The sequence below is a fragment of the Macrobrachium rosenbergii genome, chromosome 21 (genome assembly GCF_040412425.1).
Source record: "Macrobrachium rosenbergii isolate ZJJX-2024 chromosome 21, ASM4041242v1, whole genome shotgun sequence".
Taxonomy (NCBI): domain Eukaryota; kingdom Metazoa; phylum Arthropoda; class Malacostraca; order Decapoda; family Palaemonidae; genus Macrobrachium; species Macrobrachium rosenbergii.
This window is the reverse complement of record NC_089761.1, coordinates 34063589-34082695: the sequence shown is the minus strand read 5'-3', so window position 1 is coordinate 34082695 and position 19107 is coordinate 34063589. Positions and strand designations below refer to the sequence as shown.

Here is a 19107-nt window from a genome sequence, read left to right as displayed (position 1 = left end):
TTGTCCTGGTCGGCAACTGGCAGGAGTCAGCTGCGCAACTGAAGTAAAGTTTTACCACCACATGTTCAAGAAGAGATTGACTAAGGAATCTCTATTATAAACGGAATTATACTAACCTAACGTACCCTAACCTTACCTAAGCTAACCTAGCAGGCCGTGTTACTTAATCCAGGGGACTCTGCCCCGTGAAGGAAACTCCACTTTTCACCAAACACTTCCCCTATAAATAAAGTAAGTATAGCTTAGTTTTACCAGACCACTGAGCTGATTAACAGCTCTCCTAGGGCTGGCCCGAAGGATTAGACTTATTTTTACGTGGCTAAGAACCAATTGGTTACGTGAGCAATGGGACCTACAGCTTATTGTGAATCAACCACATTATAGCGAGAAATGAATTTCTATCACCAGAAATAAATTCCTCTAACTCTTCATCAGCCAAGGCGAATCGAACTCCGCCCATCGAATGACGGTCTGAAGCTCAACCAACTCGCCAACAAAGGGCTACACTTCCCTATAACACTGTGCATGCATGATAGCATTCCGGGATGGCCAGCATACAGTGTTGAGTTTAACTACAGGCTAATTGCAGTTGACTGACAAAAATAACTGTAAATTCTTGATAAGCATCCAAAATACTATAGGAAAAATCAATTTCCAAAATAACACCCCATGCGTAGCTGTTGCTTAGTTCTACGCAGATCATGAATAAGCCTACACGTTTTTGGGAACCAGTTGCACGTACTAGGGCCTAGTCCTAGAGTGCGAAGATAGGTTGATGACAAAGAGCTGTTAGCCTAGATATCGATTATTAATAAAATTTACAATAAACTAGGCTATATAGCTAGAAAAGTGCAAGTGCGATGGTTTCCCTTGTTACACCTTTCAAACCTACCTACTCTCAGTTTCCTTTCCAGCGCTGAATGACCTCATATAGCGTAGGTCCCAGTGCTTGGCCTTTTGCCTAAGCCCTATACTGTAAGAGAAATCTGACATCTTTTATTCTTCAAGAGTGAGCTGATTGGCTGGTGAGACTGTTGACATCACCCAAACAGCGTTAAGGGGAGGTACTAAATGTACCGCGATATTTGAAAATAAAGCTTTGATAACATTGTCATCGTCCTAGCACAATGTATAAAGGGTCAATTTTAGCGATCCGCAGCACCTTGTGGCTCAAAAAGTTTTTGATAGAATAGTACTATAGATGGTGTATACATGGACCCCTGCCAATTCGCGGCTTCACCTGTTGGGCGGATTTCTCTGTGGAACATATATACACATTATTCATGGAAAATTCGCCCATTCATAATATTTTTCATTGAGAAATATTCACAAACTATTGTATTTTCATATTTTCATGACTAAATGCACTTTTTGTGATCAAACTATTAAAATATTCAGGTACAAGCATTTTTAGATGTTTTTTTTTTGCTTTTTTTTTTTTTTTTTTTTTGGTGGTTTGAAAATCAAAATAGAGGGTTTTAAGTATTCATGACTTGAGCTTTTTGGGGTAATAGTGGTATGCATCCCCACGACTCCCGGGGGTCGACTCTATAGCCTACGGTTGAGAGAATTCACTTCAAAGAGACATAACCCCAGCCTGACTAAGGTCACAAACACTTACTGACTTACAGTTTAATAAATAATACACAGTTTTGTATATAATGTGTTTATTCAAACATTATTGTGAGATTAAAACAAATAAAAAAAATACAGTAGAAAGTTTATTGTATAGTAATTAAGGTTTTAATTTTTTACAAATGTTTTTTAGTGGCCACATGATGGTTTAGCATTTCTGATCGTCTGGCACTCAGTCAGTCCCATTTATGCGAGACTCTCGGACTTCTACGGTGCATATTATACAGTACTCACAATTACACTGAAGTTGTGAAATTTTAATGTCAGTAAGAATTTGGTTTGTTGTGACATCCGGTAATGGAATGTGTTTATTCAAAGCAACTTACTGATATAAATTCAAATGTCCCACGGCAGGGTAGTGCCTTCATTGAACTTCATGAAGTGCATTGTAGGCATTACTTGAGGGTCTTCTTCAGCCCATAGCTGCAACCTCTTTCATTCCATTTATTGTACCCTGTTTATATTCTTTTCTTTCCATCTTACTTTCCACCCTCTCCTAAGGATTGTTTTATAGTGCAATTGCGAGGTCTTCCTTCTGTTACACCTTTAAAACTTTTTTACTTTGTTTTCCTTTCAGCGCTGAATAACCTCATAGGTCCCAGCACCTGGCCTTTTGGCCTAAACTCCATGTTCCATTCCATTTTATATTCCATAAATTCAAATAACAGGAATTAAATTCACTCTAACCTGTTTCAGATGCCGCCCCGTCCCCGTGGGAAGATGCACAGAGGTGGAGGAGGAGGCGGAGGGATGAGAGGGGGCTATGGAGGCCACGGGGAGGTCATGGCAGAGGCCACTGGGACAGAGATCATGGTGGTGGTGGAAGAGGAGGAGGGGAGGAGGAGGAGGGGGTGGTGGAGGTGGGGGTGGGGGTGGCTATAGAGGAAGAGGCCGAGGCGGTGGCCATCGTGGTGGACGTCCTGATTACTACCACGGTCGCCGCAAGAGCCGCAGTCCCCCACCCCGTCAGCGCCATGACCACGGAAAGCTGTTGGCAAATTTGGGCCCAGAGGCCCAGCTAGCCTTAACAACAGCCCTGATCAACTCAGTTCTAAAGACAGTAAGTAATGAAGAAGACAGAAGTATGAAATATGTATTATGTGGTAAAAATGACTTTATATCCTTAATTCTGTATTCCTGTTTTTGTAATTCTGTAAACATGGACCAGGTAGTACTTGATGTTATTTAAATGGCACCCCACTTTCAGGATGGAAGGGACGGCAGAGGGATGTATCGTGACAGGGACAGGCACAGGGATGGACGACGTGAGGGCCGAGGAGGATACTTTCGTGTAAGCGACCGAACGTTTCTTGTGCTTTTAAAGAAGCTTTTGGTCTGGGCAATGAAGAAAGATTTGACACTTCATAATTGTTGATGCACTTATGAATCTTTAGAAAACCAAGCTATAACTAGCAAATGCTTGTAAATCATTTTTATAACCTGTGTTAGCCATAACAGAGGCAGTTTCTGGCCAATTCTTTGCCAATAGTTGAGTAGTGTTTTAATGACTGTCTTAGACAATAACTTTAACTCTCGGATTTGATCCTCAGAGCTGACATTTTCGTTGCTGCTGCGTAGCAAGAGAGGAAATATTGTTAACTTGTATGATATTTTGAAGCTGTTATTTATTATATTAGTCATGTAGCCAAGAGAAATGATTCTTTTCTCTGTGGAAAGAGAAAATGAATGTAAAACATTTAAGGCAACTTTTAGGCATCATATTGTAGCATCAAGACTAGATTAACAGGCCAGTGTAGTATCAGTTTCAGTCCATCACTCATTTACTCAATTTCTGACAAAGCTGTTTTTTTTTTCTGCGTATAACCTACTTTCAGACGTAGGCTTACTCAAAAAAGGAATGAAGATTGGCTTCACTGCCATCATTAAGAATTTTGCATTTGCTTTCCTTTTGTTGGGTTGGGTGTCCAAAGTTCAGTGTCTTGCTCTTTGATTTCTCAATCTGTTCTCTACCCCTATATTTACTCATACAGTTTTCTACCCCTATACTACTCACTCATTTGTAATTTAGTTTCCCCAGTGTATTCCATCTATGAATGAGTTTTAGTGTCCGGTAATCAAGCCTTAGCAGAATCATTTTCTAACCTATGCACAATGATACGTAGAGAAACGTTGATCTTGTGTCGTGAATAATTTACTGTTCTCATTGTTTAAATACCTGTACAATACTCTTGTGTACCAACAATCCACCAAACTTCCTCCACCTTATCCAGTCTGTTGCTAAAGTTTTCTTGAATCTTTTTATGTTCTGGGCTCACAATCTATTAAGCCACCAAGATACCTTCTTTATTGTTACTGTTAGCTCCTACATATACCCAGCATTAATATATATACCCAGCATTAATATTTTCACGTGCCATTAAATTTGGCCATCCCTTGCATTTCCTGTGATGTACGTACATTGTTACATTTGGTACACTTGCAAATTGATGTCTTTGTACGTAATGAGAACTAAGTTTTTCATCCATGTTTATGCTCATCACTTGATAGTTTGGGTTTGCAGCAGTATGCTTTAGTACTTTATTGTTTGGAACAACATTTCCTCTTATTTGCCATGTTTTTATGCAAATATTTGTCTAATGTTTAGTATATATATTGCAGTTCAGCATGCCACTGATCATTTTTTAATCACTGAAGAAAATATGTTGAAGATTTAGGTAGAGTGAGAAATTTATTGTACTGTGTACAGTAGGCCACATGTGGAACTGTATGGGTAGTTTGGGATTATGCTTGACTGCTTAAACAGTGTCCCGATGCTCAAGAAGTAATAATGATATATCATTGAAGATTGTCAGGAAGGATATTCCTCGTTGTCTTGTGCAACGTAAGTTGTAGGAAAGCTTTTAACAGCTTTTGAACCCTTGCCATCCCCGACACTATATTGTTCTGTTTATTTTTTTTTTACCTTATTTTTCATGGTTTCTTCTTTTCAACCTTTTTCACATTATATATCTCTATTTTCACCCCTTAAGATTGACTTCTTTGGACCACCCATTTGATAGTAGTTTTCATAATTTGTGGTTATTGCTAAATTATGTCAACAGTTATATTGCTCAGCTGTATTTGTTTAGACAATCTTGGAAAATTAGAACAATTCGCAAGAAATCAAAGCCGTTGTTTTCTTTGAAATTTTTATCATTTCCTAGTGAAAATTTCTAGTTTTTTTTTTTTTTTTTTTTTTTTTTTTTAGTTGACTTCATTTTGTTTTTAGGTGCAAAGCTTTTTCATGGGCAGTGCACGGTTTTTCATCATTTCTGTCAGCAGCAGCTAGGATCAATTGTAGTTGAGTAAATGTTTTCACCATTCTTTTGTAAATTTTGTCCGTCACAACATGGTTATAGAACAGTTTGCATGTTGCAAATACCATACTGTAGTGCTTTTGATGTTTGAAAATAGCTTGGATTTCTAAAGGTGTTTTGCAGTCAGCGTGCTTCTGTTCATGATTTATAGGATAATTAACGTGCTTTGGTATCATCAGTCACTTGATGTCATGATATATTCTGTTAGGATGTCCAGTAATCTTATACTTTTAGTCCAGTTGGAATCCTCATGGAGAATTGGACTTCCATTTAAGATAGAGTCGACGGCATAAGCCGTTAATGTCACCTCAGTTTGCAAGAGTCTGTTCCCTCAATGGAGACCAAAACCTAGAGTTACATTGATAGAAAATGTGGAGCTAGTTGTCTTATTGGAATGTAGACTTAATTAGAGCAGCCAAACAAACCAGAGTCTATTCATCTCATCTCCTCATTTTCTTGGAAGATGTGGGACGAGCTTTTTAATTCCGAATAGAATGTGTGATCTTCTGATGAGAGCATGTTAGCATGTTGTTGGTGAATGGGATGTCCCCACTACCTCTTTTGAGTGCTGACCCAAAAGCACGAACCATTTGCCATTGGGCTCTTGGGTAGCATTTCACAATCCATCATACACGGGTGTATCCCAGTGATCCAACCAGACCTCTGCTTCCTTGCATCTATTATGTAGTATTTGTCTAATTACAATTTTTGAAGGTTATCATGAGCCAGCCACCAGGCATTGCCCTCAGGTTGAAATGATAAACCTTAGCTCCAAGTCTATTTGTTCAGGAGGAGTCGAGAGAGCGCAGGCACTATGGGGATGAGCGCAGATCACATGAGCCCAGACCGCACCATGAGGAGGGGAGAGGTCACCGCTATGAGCGAGAGAAATCTGCTTCTGCTCCCCTCGCTACCGTGGTAACAGATATTCCGGTATGGCCAGGAGGAAGCCCTCCCTCATGGACACCATGGGCCGTCACGTAAGCGTCAGAGGTAAACACCCACAATAACAAATAAACAGTGTCATCATTTTGAGTTTCAATTCTTACAGAAAGTATTGAAGAAGCAAGTAACCTTGTAGTGTAATGAAAAGCCAAACGACCACATTTTTTACCAGCCGTCAAGAGGCAACCTGATATGAAAGAGCAGAATGTGTTTTAAGGGGAACTGCAAAACTAGAGAGATGGAGGATTGACACTGAAGTGTTACAAATATGTATTTCAAGTATTTATCATGGATACATTTTAAGTGCTAAGTACAAGAGGATTTCCCTTGCCACAATGAAAATCTTTTCTTTAGTACCAGAATATGTCAAAGCTATCGGTACCTTGACAGTGACGATGCTTTGATCGCACAGCATGGACTCTCAAGACATCCCCATTCCCCCATACCCATCCAAAAGCTGAATAATGTTTTGATGGAAATGTGTAAAGTATAATCATAGTTTTAGACAGCTAAGTATTGTTATATCTTTTGTTTCAAGTTTTAAGGTAGAGCTTTGATATTAGAGTAGCTCTAGAGTATAAGTTGGAACTAATTGCTCTTACATTCAAAAGGTAAATAGAGAAAGATACTCATAGGCAGAATTTCTAAACGGGAAGATAAAAGTGGGTGTAAATTGCTGCAGAATTCCGTCTTCCTGTTTCCAGTTTTGTTTTGACCTCTTTCTATTCTCACATAGTAATCACTAAGATGAAAGTTGCATTCAGGGGGCATGCTTTTATGATTTATCATTATCCTGATTCAGTTTTTGCATGCTAGGTTAAGAAGCACAATTTCCTATGTCTGAGTGACTCCATTAATCATGTATACTGTAAAGACAAGTAATTGAAGTTGATTGTCTTCTTTTCCATATTTGTTTTATTAATATTCTGTATTCAAGTCTTTCAAATGTCCCTTTAATGTCCTGTCGTGTCACAGGTATTTAGTATGATAAAACATAATTTCCTGTACTGCAAGTAGTAGTGTCCTCTATAGTGGCTCTTAATTCACTGGGATGATACCTGTGAACTTGTCGAAACTGTCATACTGCAATAATTCTCATTGAGGAAGTAAATTCTTATCACTCATGTATAATTCATTGACCATAAATAAAGCACATTGAGATGGTACTTACTTTTTCAACATTATTTTAATGACAAACCACTGAAACTTTTGAGATAAAATCATTCATGAGAGGGACTGGCATTTAATACTCTAACCAGACTTGGAGAAATACTAGATGTTTCACAAAAGAGGCTTTATGTTACATTATTACCTCCAGTGAAAGTAACTGGGTACTTGTTTTGTGCATTAGAAGCTTTATAGATAAGAAGTGTATGGAGTGATTTGCAGTGCAAAAAGTCAATTATCTACAGCACTTGTTCTCAGTCTGTTGTGTTATCACATCTTTGTGCAGTGTTAATCCAAAACTGTGTTTATGGTAAAAACTGAATGGTATATTTGGTAAACTCTGCAAAATCCAGTGGTTTCATTCACAAATTGATTAGAAATAAATGATTGCCCCGTCTTTTGTATTTTCAAGTAATTTCGTAAACAGAAAATTTGGAAGAATACTGCATGGGCCAGCTGATTCCAGAATGAAAGTTAAGCATTCCAAATACTGAAGCTTTGAAGCTTGGGCTTATATATAGGTATTAAACTGAAAAATTATCTGTATAACAATTATGAAGTATTTTGTGATACATATGTCTTCCTCATCTTTATTCATGATACTTGTAGCTGATAGACCAGAACTGTAGTGATCCTATGAACACCAGATTAAGGTTTGGGTTAGATGTTGTTAAGAATTAATCCAGTGGTTTAGTTAAACTTTTTTTTACTAATACTAATTTACTTTCTGGCAACAATTGAAGAAGAAGGTATTTATAAAAAGTTTTGAAGGGGGGATAAAATAAGATATATAATCTTGTATTTTCATCTTTATCTACACTGCTGATGTAATAGATTATTTGGTTAGCCTGACCGTGATAGTATTAGCTGTCATTAGTACTTAACTTTGAAAGTGTTTTCTCTGAAAGGAGCATTCAGTAATTGATCATCATCGATAATTGCTCCAGGTCTGGTAATGTTTGTCTGCTGATATTTACAAACTTTTTTTGTTTCTAAATAAAATTTAATCCTTTTGAAAAGCTCCCTACTTTGAAAGACTTGCTTTGGATGTGTTCTTCAGTTACAGTGGATTCAAAGGTATACATGGTTGATATTCAGATGCGATATCATTTTTATCTTTGAAATTACCAATCACAGGCATTGTTTATGAGTCTGCCGTGCACGACGGGAAATGTAATTCTGCTTCTGTAATGTTTATCAGACTAGAGAGAATGGATAGTGGTGAGGGTGGTAGCTCTCCCCACCATGATCGGGAGTTTGAGGGTGATGATTCCTACGATCCAGAGAGAGAGCGAGACAGGCAGAAGGAGCGAAGACATCGCAGCCCGGGAGGCGAGGACTCGCGCAAGGCCGGGAGGGCGAAGGGAGGCGAAGGCTCCAATGACAAAGAAGAAGGGGGTGACGGACCTAGTGGGGTGCAAGTAACTATCAAGGCCGATGGTGAAAGGGCCGTAAATAGTGAGGGTCATGTGAGAGCGAAAGTGTCTGGCCGTCTCTTTGTCGAACTTAGATGTCCTCATTGTCCCAGCCAGAAGTCAATAACATTCAAGGTACAGCCATTAATAGTATTATTTTTAAATATATGGGATGTGAAGGGCTTATGGCAATGGCGTTTACAAGGTCAGTTATTTTTCTTATAAATTGACGATTGTGGTAAAATTACCTTTGGTTGCTGATGAATGCTTATATATTTACAGTAGTGTTTTAGTCACCATTAAGTTTATTTTACATAACTTTTCTAATCTCTTGATGTCATGAGAAGATCATTTATAGAAAAGATTGTCAGCTACTGTGAATTGTGCATATACTTTGGCATTTGACGTTTCAGGAATACAAGTTTCATCTTGGTAGTGAGGGCCACAAAACCAGCTCAATAGACTTGCCAGGAAACATTCTGGTCGTCCTCACGAAAGATCCAGCGTGACAGCAAAGACAAGAACAGAGAGACATTGAGGAAAAGTGGAAAGAGGAGAAAGCTGAAGAGTTCAAGAATGCTGTTTCCAAGTGAGTATTATGTTTCCACTTAAATAGGAAACTTGACCTTTACATGTAACCCTTTCAGTCCATTGATGTAAGATTACTTCATCCAATTCTCAGCCTCTCTGATCATGATGGTGTAAAATTGCATCTTTCACAGAAAGACTGTTTGAAATTTTTGGAAAGCATTTGCTTGTACATGCTTTGTATGACATACATAGTTTGTGCTGGGGTAGGCTCAAACAAAGCTAATGAAGTAGTCTTTCGTTAGAAATACTGTAATTTTCAAATACAGTAACTGCTCAGTCAATTATTGCTAAGTGAGTGGCATACAATGTAGATGTGAGTTGCACTCAGCACGGACAGAATTGGCAAGGCTAAAACCTGAAAGGATTGAGGCCATTGCTGGCATAGGTTCAGTACAGTTGCAGTGCCACTCAAACACTTCTCTGGCATATTGTGACATCTCGCCACAAACTACTGTAGGCGATTTTGAATTTTGCGAAAGCATGAGGTACTTAATTTTGTCTTTATCATTTGTTGCCTAGTGCAACAAAGGTATCAAGAGCCTTGTAAATATGCTGTTGTAACGTAGTTATGTATGGGGTGTGGATGCTGAACACATTTAACTTGTGTTGGTTTGGTAAAATTGCAGATTTTTACAGTTCGTAAACAGTGTTTGGGGGTACTTGAAATCACACCAGCTTGTTGTTGTGCTGTCAATGCTACCTATACTTGTTTTATTTCAGTTTGATGCTTAACGTTTGCATTTTGGGTAGACTTTTTGGAATATAGTTAATGGTAGGGCAAATTCTGTCATTTTTTCCTCATTTGGGGCAAGTTGTAGGATTTATTAAAATTTCATAATCCAGCACCTATAGCTCATGCAGCCAGAATAATAATTGCTATCATTGCTGAGTTGAAGTGAATTTTGTATTTAAAGGACATGGGTTACACAATCTGTTTTGTATTTCTTTTCGCATTTTTTTATTTATTTAATACTAGGATCAAGGTTGATTAATCATACCAGGTCCACACTTTCAGGTGGAAAGATTTATAACAATAAGGAGAAAATGTGCTAGTATTTGAAGAACTAATTATATTATAACAGGACTGTTTTATTGTATACGGAATCCAGTTTCTATGTTCATATTAATGCAGCTTGGATAGTTTCACCAAAACTGTGATCGACACTAAAAATTTAAGGGTAAATTGGTTGCTAGCTTTTTTAACGTTAATCCCTATTGTAATGAATGATAATCCTCATGTTTTTAAAAGTTTAAACCACATTCACCTTGACTAGGTTCTGTACCACGTGCAAGCTTGCTTACAAATGCCTGGGCAGCAACGTCAGCGACGGGCTCAGTCTTCACAATCGCAGCAAGTTCCATCGGGTATGTTTTTTTATGTTATAGAGATATTATATCTGTTTCTAGAAAGCCTCATCTAGGCCAATTAAACTTGTAATTGATGTCGGCTCTTGAAAAAAAGTGTGGATCTTTTACATACATTTCAATTTCAGGATAAACAGTGGAGAATGTACAGTAATTGGTTGTAAAGGAACTGCTACTTGTATTTTTATTTCAAACAGTAACACATTTTGTAATTTTTACCATTTGATTGCTGAATTTTTGTGCCTAAGTTAATGGTAGTGCTGTAGTATGATTGCTAAAGAACTAATATTTAAGAATTTGCTAGAAATATTTTATCCCTTGTGTTTTCAAGTTTTCTCCCCGTCAGGGGATAGTGCCATCAGTGTACCTCCTGGGGTGCACTGTAGGCATTACTAAAGGTTCTTTGCAGGGTCCCTTCAGCCCCTAGCTGCAACCCCTTTCATTCCTTTTAGTGTACCTCGATTCTTATTAATTTATTTTTCTTCCATCTTGCTATCCACCCTCTCCTAAAAATTATTCCAAAGTGCAATTGCAAGGTTTTCTTCCAGTTTCACCTTTCAAACCTACTTACCCTCAATTTCCCTTCCAGCACCGAATGACCTCATTGGTTCCAGTGCTTGGCCTTTGGTCTAAACTCTGTATTCCATTCCATTCAAGTTTTCTCTTTACTCATTTAAGAACATTGAGTTAAATAGAAGGGAGCCATGTGTACAAGCATTTTATGTTGTTTTCAGATGCAACGACATTACCTGCATCCACGTTGTTCCATGTGCCGCATCACATTCCCCAGCCGAATGGTGTACGAATACCACATTGCGTCTATTAGTCACTTAAGAGTAAGTAGAATTACACTCCATTGATTTCTTTTTAAGTGTTAGAGGACAGTATGTAGATTTGAAGTGTAACTAAGTCATTGCATAAGTTATTACTGGTTTCTCAGAATTGTTTGTATCCTTGTAATCAAGGGTTTGGGGCAGTGTGGTGGAAACACGATGTCCATCTGTCTGGCTGTCTGCCTTTCCAGCTGTCCGTTGGCAAGTTTTATCCTTAGGATTTTTCAGGACCTGTTCTGTAAATTTTTGGGAACTTCACGCAGTTGTTACTTTGGGACCGATTGGGTTTTTTCTGCAAAGATGTACTAATGCAAAGTATATGTTAAACAGCGAAGTAAATACTTTAAAAAGACAAAAAGGTAAAACCAGGACAGGATGAATGAGCAACAGTGGGAAATGAAAAGAGTTTATGATGCTTTTACACATACATGGAAACCAGTGCAACCACAGTACAGGCATTGGGGTGAGCTTGACAGAGCTGCTAGAAATACTACGACAGACCTTTAGTCCCCATTTTGTTCATTTTTTATAAACTTTCTGCAAATTGGATGTAGGGTACAATCTTGTGAACATGGTTGTTTGAAACTAATGCTGTGTCAAGTTTCACCAAGTTTTGAAAATTATACCAAATACTGCAATATGAAGTTGAATTTTGTCCAGACCATTTTCATTGTACCCTCTTCAGTTGAATAGTTTATAACTGTCTGGAAATGGTATTTATGACATGGAATTGTTCTTGTTACTGTGACATGGTTCGAGGAATTCTTTTCAAAGCTTTGTTTAGTTGAATGTAGTAATTTCGTGTACTTTTATGAAAAATAACCCATGACTAAATCCCTGAATGCTGAGAATGCAGAACACCACTGATATTCAAACATCTTTTGTGATTGTCCAACTTTCAACCAGATATTTGTATCGAGTTTGGACGCAAATCCTATGTTTATTGATCATTTACTTTATAAGAATATTTTATAATTTTTTTTAAAGCTATTCAGTGAATTTTTGTTTCTACAAAATGTTGCTGAGAATGTAAACCCTTTGCACCTTGTTTTTAAACTGAATCAGGAAATCTGTGCAAAATCACACCTAATAGTTGTAGGGATTTTTCTGTTTTATGCATTCTATAGAGATTATATGTCATGTCTGGATAGGTCTAGTGTAGGTTTGTAAAATTAACTGACACAAGAAAACTACAAAATTTTGAAGAAATTGTAGCCAGGTTTTACACTGGTAGAATGTAGGAAGATCAGTTATTGAGGTTATTAAATTATGAAAACTTTGAAACATAAAGGAAACAAAAAAAAGATTACAGACAGTCTTTGACACTGGTACTGAGACCTATTAAATTTAAGTGTTGTATCCAGCCGATTGCATATAATTGCTAAATTAGCCAAGCTACATTTTGTATCACACAGCTTTAAATCTGACTAGAAAATCATTGTTTCATTTTGTGTTTGTCTAATTCGTCATGAACTTTGAATAATGTTGCAATCTGGATGTTTATTCTAACAATTAATACTATTTGTAGCAGACCCTCTTTAAACAGGTTCTATTGAATATTATTGCTGCTTCAGCTGCATTTATTTTGTAGAAGACTTTTTTCTATTTTCCTTATTGCGACTTCTCTTCAGTGGAGGTGCGTGCTAACAGCTCGCCTATATTTGTCATTTCATGGGGAAAAGTCAAAATCTGGATTCTGCTTTTTATATATTCTATACAGTTGGTTCTATACAATTGTTGCGCGACGCTTTTCGACAGGCTCTTCTGTCATTCTCCAGCGGGAGCTAGTAGAGGACTGGCAGACTGCATAGGTCCTTCTGAATTTATACACGGGCTTCAGCGGGGGTCATGGATGGCGAATTCTGATTGGTTGCAGTCAGCGAACTTCAAGCCAAATTTCTGCGTGGCTTCGATCCTGACAGATCTTTGCAACCTGGGAATGTCATTCATTCCAGCGCTCCCATTGGCCTGCCGTTATGCGATGTCATGCGCCGCTGACATCATCGTAGTTTGGCTGCTATTGGGCCGCGGATGAATGATGTCATTATCTACTTTTTCTGTCGTTGTCGGGGATTGTCTCGAAGGGCGCCTCACTCATCAGGGCATCTCCATTCTCAGGGTTGTCGCTTTCAGGTATTTGTTGATTTGGCGGTATTCTGCATTATTCTTTCTAAATTCGTGGTAGGGAGCGATGCCTCTCCGTCAGTATTCATTGTTGGTTTTGTCTCGGCAATGAGGAGCGCCTAGCAGGCGCAGACGCCGAGGGTCGGCGGCTCTCCTGATTATACTTATATTTTGTATAATACTGCCGCGGGAGATGGAAATATTGTAGTAGCACGGGCGTGGTTCATGATGGCACCCTCCTGGGCAGGAGATCCTTTAGACAGACGATCGCACATTCCAATATAAACGCCGGGGTATCCTCGGACAGACATACAAAATTGGTAGACCACGTTCTTTTGCTTGAGGGTTCTCTTGCTGGCGGAGAGGGGTTATTTTTCATCACCAGATCACGGGTGCGGCGGTTCTTATAATAAATTATAAGATTTATTCTCTTACTGTCTTCGGTCGGGGTGACATTTTCCATGACGATTTTCTTCATGGAGTTCGTCCTCACGGTACTGGGGATGCATCCGGGCCTTATAATAGATCTTATGTCATCTTGGGGGACAGGTTGTGTGTTCTCACCGTTGTACCATTTTTCTTCAAGGCCCAGTTCGAATTTCTTTGTTGATGAGTTTGTTGGTGAAACCATTGTTCACCAACATTTGTGCAGCACGCTCAATTCCTTGTTGGTGTCCTGCCAGGTGGAGCAGTGGGAGGGCCCCTTTAATGAAGGCCCTGACTGTCGTGTTCTTAAACCTAGCAGGGCACTCGCTATCCCCATTCAAGCAAAGTCCCAAAAAGGGCCCTCTCCCACTGCTCCACCTGGCAGACACCAACAAGGAATTCGAACGTGCACAAATGTTGGAACAATGGTTTTCACCAACAAACTCATCAACAAAGAAATTCGAACTGGCCTTGAAAATGGCACAACGGTGAGAACACACAACCTGCCCCCAAGATGACATAAAAGATCTATTATAAGGCCCGATGCATCCTCAGTACCGTGAGGACGAAACTCCATGAAGAAAATCGTCATGGAAAATGTCACCCCGACCGAAGACAGTAAGAGAATAAATCTTATAATTTATTATAAGAACCGCCGCACCCGTGATCTGGTGATGAAAAATAACCCTCTCCGCCAGCAAGAGAACCCCTCAAGCAGAAGAACGTGGTCTACCAATTTGTATGTCCTGTCCGAGGATGCCCGGCGCTTATATTGGAATGACCACGATGCGCCTGTCTAAAAGGATCTCCTGCCACCCAGGAGGGTGCCATCATGAACCACGCCCGTGCTACTCACAATATTTCCATCTCCCGCGACAGTATTATACAAAATATAAGTATAATCGGAGAGCCGCTGACTCGACGTCTGCGCCTGCTAGAGGCGCCCTCACGTTTCCGAGACAAAACCAACAATGAATACGACGCAGGAGGCATCGCCCACCCACGAATTTAAGAAGAATAATGCAGAACACCCGCCAAATCCAACGAATACCTGAAAAACGACAACCCTGAGAATGGAGATGCCCCTGATGAGTGAGGCGCCCTTTCGAGACAATCCCACTACGACAGAAAGAGTAGATAATGACATCATTCATCCGCAGCCCAATAGCAGCCAAAACTACGATGATGTCAGCCGGCATGACATCACGCAACGGCAGGCCATGGGAACGCTTGAATGAATGACATTCCCAGGTTGCGAAGATCTGTCAGGATCGAAGCCACCGCAGAAATTTGGCTTGAAGTTCGCTGACTGCAACCAATCAGAATTCGCCATCCATGACACACACACACACACACACACACACACACACACACCACACACACACACACACCCCGCTGAAGCCCGTGTATAAATTCAGAAGGACCTATGCAATCTGCCAGTCCTCTACTAGCTCCCGCTGGAGAATGACAGAAGAGTCTGTCGAACGCGTCGCGCAACAATTGTATAGAACCAACTGTATAGAATATATAAAGAAGCAGAATCCAGATTTTGACTTTTCCCCATGAAATGACAAATATAGGCGAAGCTGTTAGCACGCACCTCCACTGAAGAGAGAAGTCCGCAATAAGGAAAATAGAAAAAGTCTTCATAAAATAAAATGCAGCTGAAGCAGCAATAATTAATACTATTGTTATAAAGTAATTTAACCAGACCAGTGAGTCAAAGAGTTACAAAAGAAGTAGTTGTTTGTTTGGGTGTACAGTACTGAATACGCTTGCATCACTATATGCCATTCAATTTTTGTCCTTCCAAATTGATCTTGTCTCAACTACTGTTGTCTGAATTCTTTAACTTGACCATGCTCCATTTTTCACCTGGCAATTTGGAACAAATTCTGATGTCCATTCATAAGAGATTCTAGAATTATGAGTCATTCATATGGTTAAACTTCTCTTTGGTAATAATGGTAAATATTTGAGTTTGTTATCACGGATTTGACTTTTTTTTCAGGTCAGAACAGCCAAAATTGATAATAATGGTGGTGAGGGTCGAAGTGATGAACAGGATCAGGAAGATGATGATGACGTCTTAGATCTTGCCAATTTCATGACACTCGACTCTGTTGGTGAAGATGGTAAGTAATTTTATCATTATTTTTTGTGAGAAGTTCTGAGTCATGAGACTGATTGGGTCTGACACAGTTTGTTGGTATCTGAAATATTTATTTTTATTGCTTGAATGGTAGAGTTGTCTGTGAACAGACCAGGTAATTTAAAAGGTGGTAAATTATTAAAATTTTCAAACATTTGTGTGGAACAAGACAAAAAAAGTCCAAGAACCTGTGAAGAAGAGATTAAAAAAAGAGGGAGAAAAAAATAACAAAGTATAGGAAAACTAACTGTATATACATTATTACCAGTACAGTATATGCACATTATTACCAATACAGTATATGTATAATAAGCAATTTCACAAATTTTTTAAGACCTCGTCCTTAGGGGATTAGGCCTAAAGTTTGCCTTACTCACTGATTACAAGGGAGCCAGTAGTACCTCTCATTCAGCCACCCCTATATGGGACTGGTTCAGATTCTGATTGATGCGATGTAAAGTGATAATACTGGTTGGTAGAAACCTAGTTATCAGCATAAGTATTTTTTGATTCCTTCATCCTTCCAGTACAAAGGTATTGAAGATTTTATTAACAATATAAGTTCTCTGTGCCTAAAGAAAAAGGAGGAATGGAACTTTGGATGGTAATAGTACCAGTGGCAATGATTTTTGGTATTACAGGGGTTAAAGTCTCGGAATCTGTGATATGGAAAGGCAAAAGGAATATTTAAAAAAATTCAAAACCCTAAATGTCAAGCTTTATTTAAAGATTGAAATTTGTAATGTCAGCTAGATAGCAAATCTGAGGGTTAGTTTAAAGTTGGTACAGAATTGTGTATGATATGAACATGAGAGTTTGTTGGGGCTTGTGATATCAGTTGCGAATGGTCTGTAGTTGAAACTATATATTTAAACGAAGTTGATGACCTTGTCTTCCCAGTAAATATAATTGAATTATTGAATTTTTTCATAGATTTTAATACTAAACACGACTTACTTTTTAAGAGTGAACAGATGTAAAAATATTTTGTAATTTGCATTGTATCTTGTACTAAATGTAATGGTACTTTACAACTCATGGTAAATAACCATTTGCAATCGGACAGATGAGGAAGTCGGGTCTGAGCACGAGGAGATCACCGAAGGCTTAGAAGAAGTAGAAGCCGCCGAAGAAGGAAGCATGAGGAAGAAATCATTGAAGGGGAGAAAGTGTGGAATGGGACGTGATAATGATGAAATATCCATTGATGCAGACTGGGAAAAGGATAATCTTGAAGAGGAGGATGATGAAGAGACTGAGCCTGTTGGTATGTCTCTCTCTCCCTCTTTCTGTGTGTGTGTGTGTGTTTGATTGTGTGTGTGTGTGTGCACCTGGTGTAGTGCATGTAATATGTAAGCTGCCTGGTAGCATCCAGTTATTCCCTGGGTGTCCAACATCTTAAACTTCGTTGTGTTCCAATTATCGCATCTCATAAAAATAGATGATCTGTGTCAGTATCATGAGAGTTTGGAACTGCTTTTGGGGTGGGTTGGTTTAAGCTGCTTTTAAGTTGGTCTAAAATGGTCAGTTATTGATTCGTTATTTTGTGCATTAGGAATTTACTTCAGAATTTTCATATGAACGTTGTGTAAGAACACCTCGATATGCAAGGCAGTCAAGTTTTTTACTCGCTGCTAATATTTGTGCACTGTTTGGACAGTCTAAGCCTGTTTTGTAGAATAAACATGAGGCTATTTATGATTGCTGTTTCGTTTTGATACTTCTTGTTATCATGAGGCTGTTTTTATCATCCTGAAAACTTTAGAAACATGAATTTGTAATGTTAACGGTCGCTGCTTTCAAGTGTAATGGTTATTAATTTTTTGTAAGTCATAGCTGATTGTTTCTCATGTTTTACATAGCGCAGCAAACTGGCTCAGAAACAGTGTTGCCAGAAAGTATTGCATGTCATTAACCAATATATTTGCCTTAAATCACTACCAGGTCATAAGTTGTCCTCATATCGTCGCAAAATTTTTGTCAACACTGCCTCTTTCTATTGTTTATATGATATTAGTTTATTTTAAGCATTTCATTATATTTCATATGTCATCTCTTGCCCTTATCTCTTTACTTTGCTTTTTTTAACAGAATCTTTATTTTGTTATTTTCTCTTGTAAAAGATCTCTGCAATCAGTTTTATTAGCTTACGCACAGTAAGCCAGGCACCACTTTCATTTTCTTGTGACTAATCCTCAAGAAGCACATTTAATATTCTTTTTTTTTTTTTAATCCTGAACAATATTGCTAGGATTCCAGGTGATGTCAGTTTATCCAGAACTTAGCCGATCATTTGCTGGTTGCATATTTGCCAGGCCTCTTTTGTTATTTTGGGAACAGCTGCAAGTGTGCCAACCACAACAGATAAAATAAATATAAACAAGGCTATGTATGTTCTGTGCATTTAGCCTCTTAAATAGAGAGGGTAAATAGTTGCAACATTGCTGTAGTTGTTTTGAATGGAGCGTTTGGTCTCTCAGTGCAGCAACATGTAACTGTACTGAACTTGTGATGTTTGCTTTTCAGGAATGGATTATGTAACCCGTTGAAGCATACTACTGCAGCCTCTGCTGTAAGTACATTCAGGATACATCCTGGGCTCACGCTGTGTCCAGCGGCACTGTCGCATCTTTGATCACCTTGCTCACTACCAGGATGCCCATCCTCCCCAGCAAAGTTAAATGTATCTTTATTCGTATTTCCTATGACATTTATCACCACATCACATGTTAGTAGAATCCATTTGTCAAGAGGTAGCCTTTCATTGTACAGAATGCATCCAGGTTCACAAAGCAAAACGTTCAGAGAGAAAGCCACTGCATGTTCAGCCAACTCCCCATCATGACGGGAAGCTATCCACTTCTCCTTTCAGCTGTGTCCTTCTCTCCAGTACTTTTAACATCAATGAGGTTTTGTCAAATGCCTCGTCATTTGTCAATTTCATTGCATTTTCTTTTGGTTGTCATTTATAGTGTTTTTTTGATGGCTTGCTCTTGTGCCCGAAACTGTCAGCTGCCATGCTATCTTGTTACTGGTCATAGCCTACTGCCCATGTTTCATTCCATTATAGTCATTTTTGTGTTTATGAGCCAGCTTTATTTTTGCTGTGTTATCATTGCATTTCATTTCAGTTCACT

The 19107-nt window shown here is 38.7% G+C and overlaps 1 pseudogene; it reads left to right on the top strand.

Moving 5' to 3' along the window:
• The first annotated feature begins 2330 nt into the window (after positions 1–2330).
• LOC136849439 (ABC transporter F family member 4-like) lies at positions 2331–18651 on the top strand (annotated as a pseudogene).
• Positions 18652–19107: the final 456 nt, after the last annotated feature.